This window comes from Coregonus clupeaformis, chromosome 14, assembly GCF_020615455.1.
Source record: "Coregonus clupeaformis isolate EN_2021a chromosome 14, ASM2061545v1, whole genome shotgun sequence".
In the NCBI taxonomy this organism is placed as follows: domain Eukaryota; kingdom Metazoa; phylum Chordata; class Actinopteri; order Salmoniformes; family Salmonidae; genus Coregonus; species Coregonus clupeaformis.
This window is the reverse complement of record NC_059205.1, coordinates 3694403-3704254: the sequence shown is the minus strand read 5'-3', so window position 1 is coordinate 3704254 and position 9852 is coordinate 3694403. Positions and strand designations below refer to the sequence as shown.

Sequence of the window (9852 nt, the reverse complement as noted above, 5' to 3'; positions counted from 1 at the left end):
TCTCTTTTTCACTATCTCCATATGCAACTACTTTCCAGCTGAGGGGATGTAGCTCAGTGGTACAGCGGATGCTTTGCATGTATGAGGCCCTGGGTTCAATCCCCAGCATCTCCATGGATCAGCCAATCTCTGCATGTCAAGCTATAAAAGGGCAGCTGTGATTCAGCATCACTTCTGACCCTCCATATTGAATGTAAGGGATCGGCATTGCTTTTTAACTGTCACCTTCGATAGCTCAGTTGGTAGAGCGGAGGACTGTAGGTGAAATTGCAGCAATCCTTAGGTCGCTGGTTCAAATCCGGCTCGAAGGAGGGTAGCTTTTCCTGTGGTTTGCGGCAACTTTTTTACGAAAGTGCTGATTGATTTGTGCTTGCCCAAAAGATTATGTTTCTCTGAGAGTGCCAAATCCTTCAACTGTCACCTTCGATAGCTCAGTTGGTAGAGCAAAAGGACTGTAGGTGAAATTGCAAGAATCCTGAGGTCACTGGCTCAAAGGGGGGTAAGAATTTCTGTGGCTTGTGCCAACTTTTTAGACATATGAGATGTTTGCTTTTTAACTGTCACCTTCGATAGCTCAGTTGGTAGAGCGGAGGACTGTAGGTGAAATTGCAGCAATCCTTAGGTCGCTGGCTCGAAGGAGGGTAGCTTTTCCTGTGGTTTGCGGCAACTTTTTTACGAAAGTGCAGATTGATTTGTGCTTGCCCAAAAGATTATGTTTCTCTGAGAGTGCCAAATCCTTCAACTGTCACCTTCGATAGCTCAGTTGGTAGAGCAAAAGGACTGTAGGTGAAATTGCAAGAATCCTGAGGTCACTGGCTCAAAGGGGGGTAAGAATTTCTGTGGCTTGTGCCAACTTTTTAGACATATGAGATGTTTGCGTTGTGTTTTCCCAAAAGTGTTACATTCCCTGACCGGGAATCGAACCCAGGCCGCGGCGGTGAGAGCGCCGAATCCTAACCACTAGACCACCAGGGACAGGTCTGAAACCCAACTCCATGAAGGGGCTAAACAACATTAATTTCCCTCTGCTCTCTTTTTCACTATCTCCATATGCAACTACTTTCCAGCTGAGGGGATGTAGCTCAGTGGTACAGCGCATGCTTTGCATGTATGAGGCCCTGGGTTCAATCCCCAGCATCTCCATGGATCAGCCAATCTCTGCATGTCAAGCTATAAAAGGGCAGCTGTGATTCAGCATCACTTCTGACCCTCCATATTGAATCTAAGGGATCGGCATTGCTTTTTAACTGTCACCTTCGATAGCTCAGTTGGTAGAGCGGAGGACTGTAGGTGAAATTGCAGCAATCCTTAGGTTGCTGGTTCAAATCCGGCTCGAAGGAGGGTAGCTTTTCCTGTGGTTTGCGGCAACTTTTTTACGAAAGTGCTGATTGATTTGTGCTTGCCCAAAAGATTATGTTTCTCTGAGAGTGCCAAATCCTTCAACTGTCACCTTCGATAGCTCAGTTGGTAGAGCAAAAGGACTGTAGGTGAAATTGCAAGAATCCTGAGGTCACTGGCTCAAAGGGGGGTAAGAATTTCTGTGGCTTGTGCCAACTTTTTAGACATATGAGATGTTTGCTTTTTAACTGTCACCTTCGATAGCTCAGTTGGTAGAGCGGAGGACTGTAGGTGAAATTGCAGCAATCCTTAGGTCGCTGGTTCAAATCCGGCTCGAAGGAGGGTAGCTTTTCCTGTGGTTTGCGGCAGCTTTTTTACGAAAGTGCAGATTGATTTGTGCTTGCCCAAAAGATTATGTTTCTCTGAGAGTGCCAAATCCTTCAACTGTCACCTTCGATAGCTCAGTTGGTAGAGCAAAAGGACTGTAGGTGAAATTGCAAGAATCTTGAGGTCACTGGCTCAAGAATTTCTGTGGCTTGTGCCAACTTTTTAGACATATGAGATGTTTGCGTTGTGTTTTCCCAAAAGTGTTACATTCCCTGACCGGGAATCGAACCCGGGCCGCGGCGGTGAGAGCGCCGAATCCTAACCACTAGACCACCAGGGACAGGTCAGAAACCCAACTCCATGAAGGGGCTAAACAACATTAATTTCCCTCTGCTCTCTTTTTCACTATCTCCATATGCAACTACTTTCCAGCTGAGGGGATGTAGCTCAGTGGTAGAGCGCATGCTTTGCATGTATGAGGCCCTGGGTTCAATCCCCAGCATCTCCATGGATCAGCCAATCTCTGCATGTCAAGCTATAAAAGGGCAGCTGTGATTCAGAATCACTTCTGACCCTCCATATTGAATGTAAGGGATCGGCATTGCTTTTTAACTGTCACCTTCGATAGCTCAGTTGGTAGAGCGGAGGACTGTAGGTGAAATTGCAGCAATCCTTAGGTTGCTGGTTCAAATCCGGCTCGAAGGAGGGTAGCTTTTCCTGTGGTTTGCGCCAACTTTTTTACGAAAGTGCAGATTGATTTGTGCTTGCCCAAAAGATTATGTTTCTCTGAGAGTGCCAAATCCTTCAACTGTCACCTTCGATAGCTCAGTTGGTAGAGCAAAAGGACTGTAGGTGAAATTGCAAGAATCCTGAGGTCACTGGCTCAAAGGGGGGTAAGAATTTCTGTGGCTTGTGCCAACTTTTTAGACATATGAGATGTTTGCGTTGTGTTTTCCCAAAAGTGTTACATTCCCTGACCGGGAATCAAACCCGGGCCGCAGCGGTGAGAGCGCCGAATCCTAACCACTAGACCACCAGGGACAGGTCTGAAACCCAACTCCATGAAGGGGCTAAACAACATTAATTTCCCTCTGCTCTCTTTTTCACTATCTCCATATGCAACTACTTTCCAGCTGAGGGGATGTAGCTCAGTGGTAGAGCGCATGCTTTGCATGTATGAGGCCCTGGGTTCAAACCCCAGCTTCTCCATGGATCAGCCAATCTCTGCATGTCAAGCTATAAAAGGGCAGCTGTGATTCAGAATCACTTCTGACCCTCCATATTGAATCTAAGGGATCGGCATTGCTTTTTAACTGTCACCTTCGATAGCTCAGTTGGTAGAGCGGAGGACTGTAGGTGAAATTGCAGCAATCCTTAGGTCGCTGGTTCAAATCCGGCTCGAAGGACGGTAGCTTTTCCTGTGGTTTGCGGCAACTTTTTTACGAAAGTGCAGATTTATTTGTGCTTGCCCAAAAGATTATGTTTCTCTGAGAGTGCCAAATCCTTCAACTGTCACCTTCGATAGCTCAGTTGGTAGAGCAAAAGGACTGTAGGTGAAATTGCAAGAATCCTTAGGTCACTGGCTCAAAGGGGATTAACAATTTCTGTGGCTTGTTCCAACTTTTTAGACATATGAGATGTTTGCGTTGTGTTTTCCCAAAAGTGTTACATTCCATGACCGGGAATCGAACCCAGGCCGCGGCGGTGAGAGCGCCGAATCCTAACCACTAGACCACCAGGGACAGGTCTGAAACCCAACTCCATGAAGGGGCTAAACAACATTAATTTCCCTCTGCTCTCTTTTTCACTATCTCCATATGCAACTACTTTCCAGCTGAGGGGATGTAGCTCAGTGGTAGAGCGCATGCTTTGCATGTATGAGGCCCTGGGTTCAATCCCCAGCATCTCCATGGATCAGCCAATCTCTGCATGTCAAGCTATAAAAGGGCAGCTGTGGTTCAGCATCACTTCTGACCCTCCATATTGAATGTAAGGGATCGGCATTGCTTTTTAACTGTCACCTTCGATAGCTCAGTTGGTAGAGCGGAGGACTGTAGGTGAAATTGCAGCAATCCTTAGGTCGCTGGTTCAAATCCGGCTCGAAGGAGGGTAGCTTTTCCTGTGGTTTGCGGCAGCTTTTTTACGAAAGTTCAGATTGATTTGTGCTTGCCCAAAAGATTATGTTTCTCTGAGAGTGCCAAATCCTTCAACTGTCACCTTATATAGCTCAGTTGGTAGAGCAAAAGGACTGTAGGTGAAATTGCAAGAATCCTGAGGTCACTGGCTCAAAGGGGGTTAAGAATTTCTGTGGCTTGTGCCAACTTTTTAGACATATGAGATGTTTGCGTTGTGTTTTCCCAAAAGTGTTACATTCCCTGACCGGGAATCGAACCCAGGCCGCGGCGGTGAGAGCGCCGAATCCACTAACCACTAGACCACCAGGGACAGGTCTGAAACCCAACTCCATGAAGGGGCTAAACAACATTAATTTCCCTCTGCTCTCTTTTTCACTATCTCCATATGCAACTACTTTCCAGCTGAGGGGATGTAGCTCAGTGGTAGAGCGCATGCTTTGCATGTATGAGGCCCTGGGTTCAATCCCCAGCATCTCCATGGATCAGCCAATCTCTGCATGTCAAGCTATAAAAGGGCAGCTGTGATTCAGCATCAGTTCTGACCCTCCATATTGAATCTAAGGGATCGGCATTGCTTTTTTAACTGTCACCTTCGATAGCTCAGTTGGTAGAGCGGAGGACTGTAGGTGAAATTGCAGCAATCCTTAGGTCGCTGGTTCAAATCCGGCTCGAAGGAGGGTAGCTTTTCCTGTGGTTTGCGGCAACTTTTTTACGAAAGTGCTGATTGATTTGTGCTTGCCCAAAAGATTATGTTTCTCTGAGAGTGCCAAATCCTTCAACTGTCACCTTCGATAGCTCAGTTGGTAGAGCAAAAGGACTGTAGGTGAAATTGCAAGAATCCTGAGGTCACTGGCTCAAAGGGGGGTAAGAATATCTGTGGCTTGTGCCAACTTTTTAGACATATGAGATGTTTGCTTTTTAACTGTCACCTTCGATAGCTCAGTTGGTAGAGCGGAGGACTGTAGGTGAAATTACAGCAATCCATAGGTCGCTGGTTCAAATCTGGCTCGAAGGAGGGTAGCTTTTCCTGTGGTTTGCGCCAACTTTTTTACGAAAGTGCAGATTGATTTGTGCTTGCCCAAAAGATTATGTTTCTCTGAGAGTGCCAAATCCTTCAACTGTCACCTTCGATAGCTCAGTTGGTAGAGCAAAAGGACTGTAGGTGAAATTGCAAGAATCCTGAGGTCACTGGCTCAAAGGGGGGTAAGAATTTCTGTGGCTTGTGCCAACTTTTTAGACATATGAGATGTTTGCGTTGTGTTTTCCCAAAAGTGTTACATTCCCTGACCGGGAATCGAACCCGGGCCGCGGCGGTGAGAGCGCCGAATCCTAACCACTAGACCACCAGGGACAGGTCAGAAACCCAACTCCATGAAGGGGCTAAACAACATGAATTTCCCTCTGCTCTCTTTTTCACTATCTCCATATGCAACTATTTTCCAGCTGAGGGGATGTAGCTCAGTGGTAGAGCGCATGCTTTGCATGTATGAGGCCCTGGGTTCAAACCCCAGCTTCTCCATGGATCAGCCAATCTCTGCATGTCAAGCTATAAAAGGGCAGCTGTGGTTCAGCATCACTTCTGACCCTCCATATTGAATGTAAGGGATCGGCATTGCTTTTTAACTGTCACCTTCGATAGCTCAGTTGGTAGAGCGGAGGACTGTAGGTGAAATTGCAGCAATCCTTAGGTCGCTGGTTCAAATCCGGCTCGAAGGAGGGTAGCTTTTCCTGTGGTTTGCGGCAACTTTTTGACGAAGTGCAGATTGATTTGTGCTTGCCCAAAAGATTATGTTTCTCTGAGAGTGCCAAATCCTTCAACTGTCACCTTCGATAGCTCAGTTGGTAGAGCAAAAGGACTGTAGGTGAAATTGCAAGAATCCTGAGGTCACTGGCTCAAAGGGGGGTAAGAATTTCTGTGGCTTGTGCCAACTTTTTAGACATATGAGATGTTTGCGTTGTGTTTTCCCAAAAGTGTTACATTCCCTGACCGGGAATCGAACCCGGGCCGCGCGGCGGTGAGAGCGCCGAATCCTAACCACTAGACCACCAGGGACAGGTCTGAAACCCAACTCCATGAAGGGGCTAAACAACATTAATTTCCCTCTGCTCTCTTTTTCACTATCTCCATATGCAACTACTTTCCAGCTGAGGGGATGTAGCTCAGTGGTAGAGCGCATGCTTTGCATGTATGAGGCCCTGGGTTCAATCCCCAGCATCTCCATGGATCAGCCAATCTCTGCATGTCAAGCTATAAAAGGGCAGCTGTGATTCAGCATCACTTCTGACCCTCCATATTGAATCTAAGGGATCGGCATTGCTTTTTAACTGTCACCTTCGATAGCTCAGTTGGTAGAGCGGAGGACTGTAGGTGAAATTGCAGCAATCCTTAGGTCGCTGGTTCAAATCTGGCTCGAAGGAGGGTAGCTTTTCCTGTGGTTTGCGGCAACTTTTTTGCAAAGTGCAGATTGATTTGTGCTTGCCCAAAAGATTATGTTTCTCTGAGAGTGCCAAATCCTTCAACTGTCACCTTCGATAGCTCAGTTGGTAGAGCAAAAGGACTGTAGGTGAAATTGCAAGAATCTTGAGGTCACTGGCTCAAGAATTTCTGTGGCTTGTGCCAACTTTTTAGACATATGAGATGTTTGCGTTGTGTTTTCCCAAAAGTGTTACATTCCCTGACCGGGAATCGAACCCGGGCCGCGGCGGTGAGAGCGCCGAATCCTAACCACTAGACCACCAGGGACAGGTCTGAAACCCAACTCCATGAAGGGGCTAAACAACATTAATTTCCCTCTGCTCTCTTTTTCACTATCTCCATATGCAACTACTTTCCATCTGAGGGGATGTAGCTCAGTGGTAGAGCGCATGCTTTGCATGTATGAGGCCCTGGGTTCAATCCCCAGCATCTCCATGGATCAGCCAATCTCTGCATGTCAAGCTATAAAAGGGCAGCTGTGATTCAGAATCACTTCTGACCCTCCATATTGAATCTAAGGGATCGGCATTGCTTTTTAACTGTCACCTTCGATAGCTCAGTTGGTAGAGCGGAGGACTGTAGGTGAAATTGCAGCAATCCTTAGGTCGCTGGTTCAAATCCGGCTCGAAGGAGGGTAGCTTTTCCTGTGGTTTGCGGCAACTTTTTTACGAAAGTGCAGATTGATTTGTGCTTGCCCAAAAGATTATGTTTCTCTGAGAGTGCCAAATCCTTCAACTGTCACCTTCGATAGCTCAGTTGGTAGAGCAAAAGGACTGTAGGTGAAATTGCAAGAATCCTGAGGTCACTGGCTCAAAGGGGGGTAAGAATTTCTGTGGCTTGTGCCAACTTTTTAGACATATGAGATGTTTGCGTTGTGTTTTCCCAAAAGTGTTACATTCCCTGACCGGGAATCGAACCCGGGGCGCGGCGGTGAGAGCGCCGAATCCTAACCACTAGACCACCAGGGACAGGTCTGAAACCCAACTCCATGAAGGGGCTAAACAACATTAATTTCCCTCTGCTCTCTTTTTCACTATCTCCATATGCAACTACTTTCCAGCTGAGGGGATGTAGCTCAGTGGTAGAGCGCATGCTTTGCATGTATGAGGCCCTGGGTTCAATCCCCAGCATCTCCATGGATCAGCCAATCTCTGCATGTCAAGCTATAAAAGGGCAGCTGTGATTCAGTATCACTTCTGACCCTCCATATTGAATCTAAGGGATCGGCATTGCTTTTTAACTGTCACCTTCGATAGCTCAGTTGGTAGAGCGGAGGACTGTAGGTGAAATTGCAGCAATCCTTAGGTTGCTGGTTCAAATCCGGCTCGAAGGAGGGTAGCTTTTCCTGTGGTTTGCGGCAGCTTTTTTACGAAAGTGCAGATTGATTTGTGCTTGCCCAAAAGATTATGTTTCTCTGAGAGTGCCAAATCCTTCAACTGTCACCTTCGATAGCTCAGTTGGTAGAGCAAAAGGACTGTAGGTGAAATTGCAAGAATCCTGAGGTCACTGGCTCAAAGGGGGGTAAGAATTTCTGTGGCTTGTGCCAACTTTTTAGACATATGAGATGTTTGCGTTGTGTTTTCCCCAAAAGTGTTACATTCCCTGACCGGGAATCGAACCGCGGGCCGCAGCGGTGAGAGCGCCGAATCCTAACCACTAGACCACCAGGGACAGGTCTGAAACCCAACTCCATGAAGGGGCTAAACAACATTAATTTCCCTCTGCTCTCTTTTTCACTATCTCCATATGCAACTACTTTCCAGCTGAGGGGATGTAGCTCAGTGGTAGAGCGCATGCTTTGCATGTATGAGGCCCTGGGTTCAATCCCCAGCATCTCCATGGATCAGCCAATCTCTGCATGTCAAGCTATAAAAGGGCAGCTGTGATTCAGCATCACTTCTGACCCTCCATATTGAATCTAAGGGATCGGCATTGCTTTTTAACTGTCACCTTCGATAGCTCAGTTGGTAGAGCGGAGGACTGTAGGTGAAATTGCAGCAATCCTTAGGTCGCTGGTTCAAATCCGGCTCAAGGAGGGTAGCTTTTCCTGTGGTTTGCGGCAGCTTTTTTACGAAAGTGCAGATTGATTTGTGCTTGCCCAAAAGATTATGTTTCTCTGAGAGTGCCAAATCCTTCAACTGTCACCTTCGATAGCTCAGTTGGTAGAGCGGAGGACTGTAGGTGAAATTGCAAGAATCCTGAGGTCACTGGCTCAAAGGGGGTTAAGAATTTCTGTGGCTTGTGCCAACTTTTTAGACATATGAGATGTTTGCGTTGTGTTTTCCCAAAAGTGTTACATTCCCTGACCGGGAATCGAACCCAGGCCGCGGCGGTGAGAGCGCCGAATCCTAACCACTAGACCACCAGGGACAGGTCTGAAACCCAACTCCATGAAGGGGCTAAACAACATTAATTTCCCTCTGCTCTCTTTTTCACTATCTCCATATGCAACTACTTTCCAGCTGAGGGGATGTAGCTCAGTGGTAGAGCGCATGCTTTGCATGTATGAGGCCCTGGGTTCAATCCCCAGCATCTCCATGGATCAGCCAATCTCTGCATGTCAAGCTATAAAAGGGCAGCTGTGGTTCAGCATCACTTCTGACCCTCCATATTGAATCTAAGGGATCGGCATTGCTTTTTAACTGTCACCTTCGATAGCTCAGTTGGTAGAGCGGAGGACTGTAGGTGAAATTGCAGCAATCCTTAGGTCGCTGGTTCAAATCCGGCTCGAAGGAGGGTAGCTTTTCCTGTGGTTTGCGGCAGCTTTTTTACGAAAGTGCAGATTGATTTGTGCTTGCCCAAAAGATTATGTTTCTCTGAGAGTGCCAAATCCTTCAACTGTCACCTTCGATAGCTCAGTTGGTAGAGCAAAAGGACTGTAGGTGAAATTGCAAGAATCCTGAGGTCACTGGCTCAAAGGGGGTTAAGAATTTCTGTGGCTTGTGCCAACTTTTTAGACATATGAGATGTTTGCGTTGTGTTTTCCCAAAAGTGTTACATTCCCTGACCGGGAATCGAACCCGGCGCGCGGCGGTGAGAGCGCCGAATCCTTAACCACTAGACCACCAGGGACAGGTCTGAAACCCAACTCCATGAAGGGGCTAAACAACATTAATTTCCCTCTGCTCTCTTTTTCACTATCTCCATATGCAACTACTTTCCAGCTGAGGGGATGTAGCTCAGTGGTAGAGCGCATGCTTTGCATGTATGAGGCCCTGGGTTCAATCCCCAGCATCTCCATGGATCAGCCAATCTCTGCATGTCAAGCTATAAAAGGGCAGCTGTGATTCAGCATCACTTCTGACCCTCCATATTGAATCTAAGGGATCGGCATTGCTTTTTAACTGTCACCTTCGATAGCTCAGTTGGTAGAGCGGAGGACTGTAGGTGAAATTGCAGCAATCCTTAGGTCGCTGGTTCAAATCCGGCTCGAAGGAGGGTAGCTTTTCCTGTGGTTTGCGGCAACTTTTTTACGAAAGTGCAGATTGATTTGTGCTTGCCCAAAAGATTATGTTTCTCTGAGAGTGCCAAATCCTTCAACTGTCACCTTCGATAGCTCAGTTGGTAGAGCAAAAG

At 47.1% G+C, this 9852-nt stretch overlaps 38 non-coding genes across 38 annotated transcripts; 26 read left to right on the top strand and 12 right to left on the bottom strand.

Moving 5' to 3' along the window:
- Positions 1-224: 224 nt before the first annotated feature.
- trnay-gua lies at positions 225-311 on the top strand. Its single transcript is given in 2 exon segments — positions 225-261; positions 276-311. It is a non-coding gene; the product is annotated as a tRNA-Tyr (tRNA).
- Positions 312-903: 592 nt separating this feature from the next.
- On the bottom strand, positions 904-975 carry trnae-cuc. Its single transcript has one exon. It is a non-coding gene; the product is annotated as a tRNA-Glu (tRNA).
- A 278-nt stretch (positions 976-1253) lies between these two features.
- trnay-gua lies at positions 1254-1340 on the top strand. The gene is given in 2 exon segments: positions 1254-1290; positions 1305-1340. It is a non-coding gene; the product is annotated as a tRNA-Tyr (tRNA).
- Positions 1341-1592: 252 nt separating this feature from the next.
- trnay-gua lies at positions 1593-1679 on the top strand. Its single transcript is given in 2 exon segments — positions 1593-1629; positions 1644-1679. It is a non-coding gene; the product is annotated as a tRNA-Tyr (tRNA).
- Positions 1680-1933: 254 nt separating this feature from the next.
- On the bottom strand, positions 1934-2005 carry trnae-cuc. The gene has a single exon. It is a non-coding gene; the product is annotated as a tRNA-Glu (tRNA).
- A 96-nt stretch (positions 2006-2101) lies between these two features.
- Positions 2102-2173, top strand: trnaa-ugc. The gene has a single exon. It is a non-coding gene; the product is annotated as a tRNA-Ala (tRNA).
- A 110-nt stretch (positions 2174-2283) lies between these two features.
- On the top strand, positions 2284-2370 carry trnay-gua. Its single transcript is given in 2 exon segments — positions 2284-2320; positions 2335-2370. It is a non-coding gene; the product is annotated as a tRNA-Tyr (tRNA).
- Positions 2371-2634: 264 nt separating this feature from the next.
- On the bottom strand, positions 2635-2706 carry trnae-cuc. Its single transcript has one exon. It is a non-coding gene; the product is annotated as a tRNA-Glu (tRNA).
- A 96-nt stretch (positions 2707-2802) lies between these two features.
- On the top strand, positions 2803-2874 carry trnaa-ugc. Its single transcript has one exon. It is a non-coding gene; the product is annotated as a tRNA-Ala (tRNA).
- A 110-nt stretch (positions 2875-2984) lies between these two features.
- On the top strand, positions 2985-3071 carry trnay-gua. Its single transcript is given in 2 exon segments — positions 2985-3021; positions 3036-3071. It is a non-coding gene; the product is annotated as a tRNA-Tyr (tRNA).
- Positions 3072-3335: 264 nt separating this feature from the next.
- On the bottom strand, positions 3336-3407 carry trnae-cuc. Its single transcript has one exon. It is a non-coding gene; the product is annotated as a tRNA-Glu (tRNA).
- A 96-nt stretch (positions 3408-3503) lies between these two features.
- On the top strand, positions 3504-3575 carry trnaa-ugc. Its single transcript has one exon. It is a non-coding gene; the product is annotated as a tRNA-Ala (tRNA).
- A 110-nt stretch (positions 3576-3685) lies between these two features.
- Positions 3686-3772, top strand: trnay-gua. Its single transcript is given in 2 exon segments — positions 3686-3722; positions 3737-3772. It is a non-coding gene; the product is annotated as a tRNA-Tyr (tRNA).
- Positions 3773-4036: 264 nt separating this feature from the next.
- Positions 4037-4110, bottom strand: trnae-cuc. Its single transcript has one exon. It is a non-coding gene; the product is annotated as a tRNA-Glu (tRNA).
- A 96-nt stretch (positions 4111-4206) lies between these two features.
- On the top strand, positions 4207-4278 carry trnaa-ugc. The gene has a single exon. It is a non-coding gene; the product is annotated as a tRNA-Ala (tRNA).
- A 111-nt stretch (positions 4279-4389) lies between these two features.
- Positions 4390-4476, top strand: trnay-gua. Its single transcript is given in 2 exon segments — positions 4390-4426; positions 4441-4476. It is a non-coding gene; the product is annotated as a tRNA-Tyr (tRNA).
- A 252-nt stretch (positions 4477-4728) lies between these two features.
- trnay-gua lies at positions 4729-4815 on the top strand. Its single transcript is given in 2 exon segments — positions 4729-4765; positions 4780-4815. It is a non-coding gene; the product is annotated as a tRNA-Tyr (tRNA).
- A 264-nt stretch (positions 4816-5079) lies between these two features.
- Positions 5080-5151, bottom strand: trnae-cuc. The gene has a single exon. It is a non-coding gene; the product is annotated as a tRNA-Glu (tRNA).
- A 96-nt stretch (positions 5152-5247) lies between these two features.
- trnaa-ugc lies at positions 5248-5319 on the top strand. The gene has a single exon. It is a non-coding gene; the product is annotated as a tRNA-Ala (tRNA).
- Positions 5320-5429: 110 nt separating this feature from the next.
- trnay-gua lies at positions 5430-5516 on the top strand. The gene is given in 2 exon segments: positions 5430-5466; positions 5481-5516. It is a non-coding gene; the product is annotated as a tRNA-Tyr (tRNA).
- A 263-nt stretch (positions 5517-5779) lies between these two features.
- On the bottom strand, positions 5780-5853 carry trnae-cuc. Its single transcript has one exon. It is a non-coding gene; the product is annotated as a tRNA-Glu (tRNA).
- Positions 5854-5949: 96 nt separating this feature from the next.
- Positions 5950-6021, top strand: trnaa-ugc. Its single transcript has one exon. It is a non-coding gene; the product is annotated as a tRNA-Ala (tRNA).
- Positions 6022-6131: 110 nt separating this feature from the next.
- On the top strand, positions 6132-6218 carry trnay-gua. The gene is given in 2 exon segments: positions 6132-6168; positions 6183-6218. It is a non-coding gene; the product is annotated as a tRNA-Tyr (tRNA).
- Positions 6219-6471: 253 nt separating this feature from the next.
- On the bottom strand, positions 6472-6543 carry trnae-cuc. The gene has a single exon. It is a non-coding gene; the product is annotated as a tRNA-Glu (tRNA).
- A 96-nt stretch (positions 6544-6639) lies between these two features.
- On the top strand, positions 6640-6711 carry trnaa-ugc. The gene has a single exon. It is a non-coding gene; the product is annotated as a tRNA-Ala (tRNA).
- Positions 6712-6821: 110 nt separating this feature from the next.
- Positions 6822-6908, top strand: trnay-gua. Its single transcript is given in 2 exon segments — positions 6822-6858; positions 6873-6908. It is a non-coding gene; the product is annotated as a tRNA-Tyr (tRNA).
- A 264-nt stretch (positions 6909-7172) lies between these two features.
- On the bottom strand, positions 7173-7244 carry trnae-cuc. The gene has a single exon. It is a non-coding gene; the product is annotated as a tRNA-Glu (tRNA).
- A 96-nt stretch (positions 7245-7340) lies between these two features.
- Positions 7341-7412, top strand: trnaa-ugc. The gene has a single exon. It is a non-coding gene; the product is annotated as a tRNA-Ala (tRNA).
- A 110-nt stretch (positions 7413-7522) lies between these two features.
- trnay-gua lies at positions 7523-7609 on the top strand. The gene is given in 2 exon segments: positions 7523-7559; positions 7574-7609. It is a non-coding gene; the product is annotated as a tRNA-Tyr (tRNA).
- Positions 7610-7874: 265 nt separating this feature from the next.
- On the bottom strand, positions 7875-7947 carry trnae-cuc. The gene has a single exon. It is a non-coding gene; the product is annotated as a tRNA-Glu (tRNA).
- Positions 7948-8043: 96 nt separating this feature from the next.
- On the top strand, positions 8044-8115 carry trnaa-ugc. Its single transcript has one exon. It is a non-coding gene; the product is annotated as a tRNA-Ala (tRNA).
- A 109-nt stretch (positions 8116-8224) lies between these two features.
- trnay-gua lies at positions 8225-8312 on the top strand. The gene is given in 2 exon segments: positions 8225-8262; positions 8277-8312. It is a non-coding gene; the product is annotated as a tRNA-Tyr (tRNA).
- Positions 8313-8574: 262 nt separating this feature from the next.
- On the bottom strand, positions 8575-8646 carry trnae-cuc. The gene has a single exon. It is a non-coding gene; the product is annotated as a tRNA-Glu (tRNA).
- A 96-nt stretch (positions 8647-8742) lies between these two features.
- Positions 8743-8814, top strand: trnaa-ugc. Its single transcript has one exon. It is a non-coding gene; the product is annotated as a tRNA-Ala (tRNA).
- A 110-nt stretch (positions 8815-8924) lies between these two features.
- On the top strand, positions 8925-9011 carry trnay-gua. Its single transcript is given in 2 exon segments — positions 8925-8961; positions 8976-9011. It is a non-coding gene; the product is annotated as a tRNA-Tyr (tRNA).
- Positions 9012-9275: 264 nt separating this feature from the next.
- Positions 9276-9348, bottom strand: trnae-cuc. The gene has a single exon. It is a non-coding gene; the product is annotated as a tRNA-Glu (tRNA).
- A 96-nt stretch (positions 9349-9444) lies between these two features.
- Positions 9445-9516, top strand: trnaa-ugc. Its single transcript has one exon. It is a non-coding gene; the product is annotated as a tRNA-Ala (tRNA).
- Positions 9517-9626: 110 nt separating this feature from the next.
- Positions 9627-9713, top strand: trnay-gua. The gene is given in 2 exon segments: positions 9627-9663; positions 9678-9713. It is a non-coding gene; the product is annotated as a tRNA-Tyr (tRNA).
- The last annotated feature ends 139 nt before the right edge of the window (positions 9714-9852 follow it).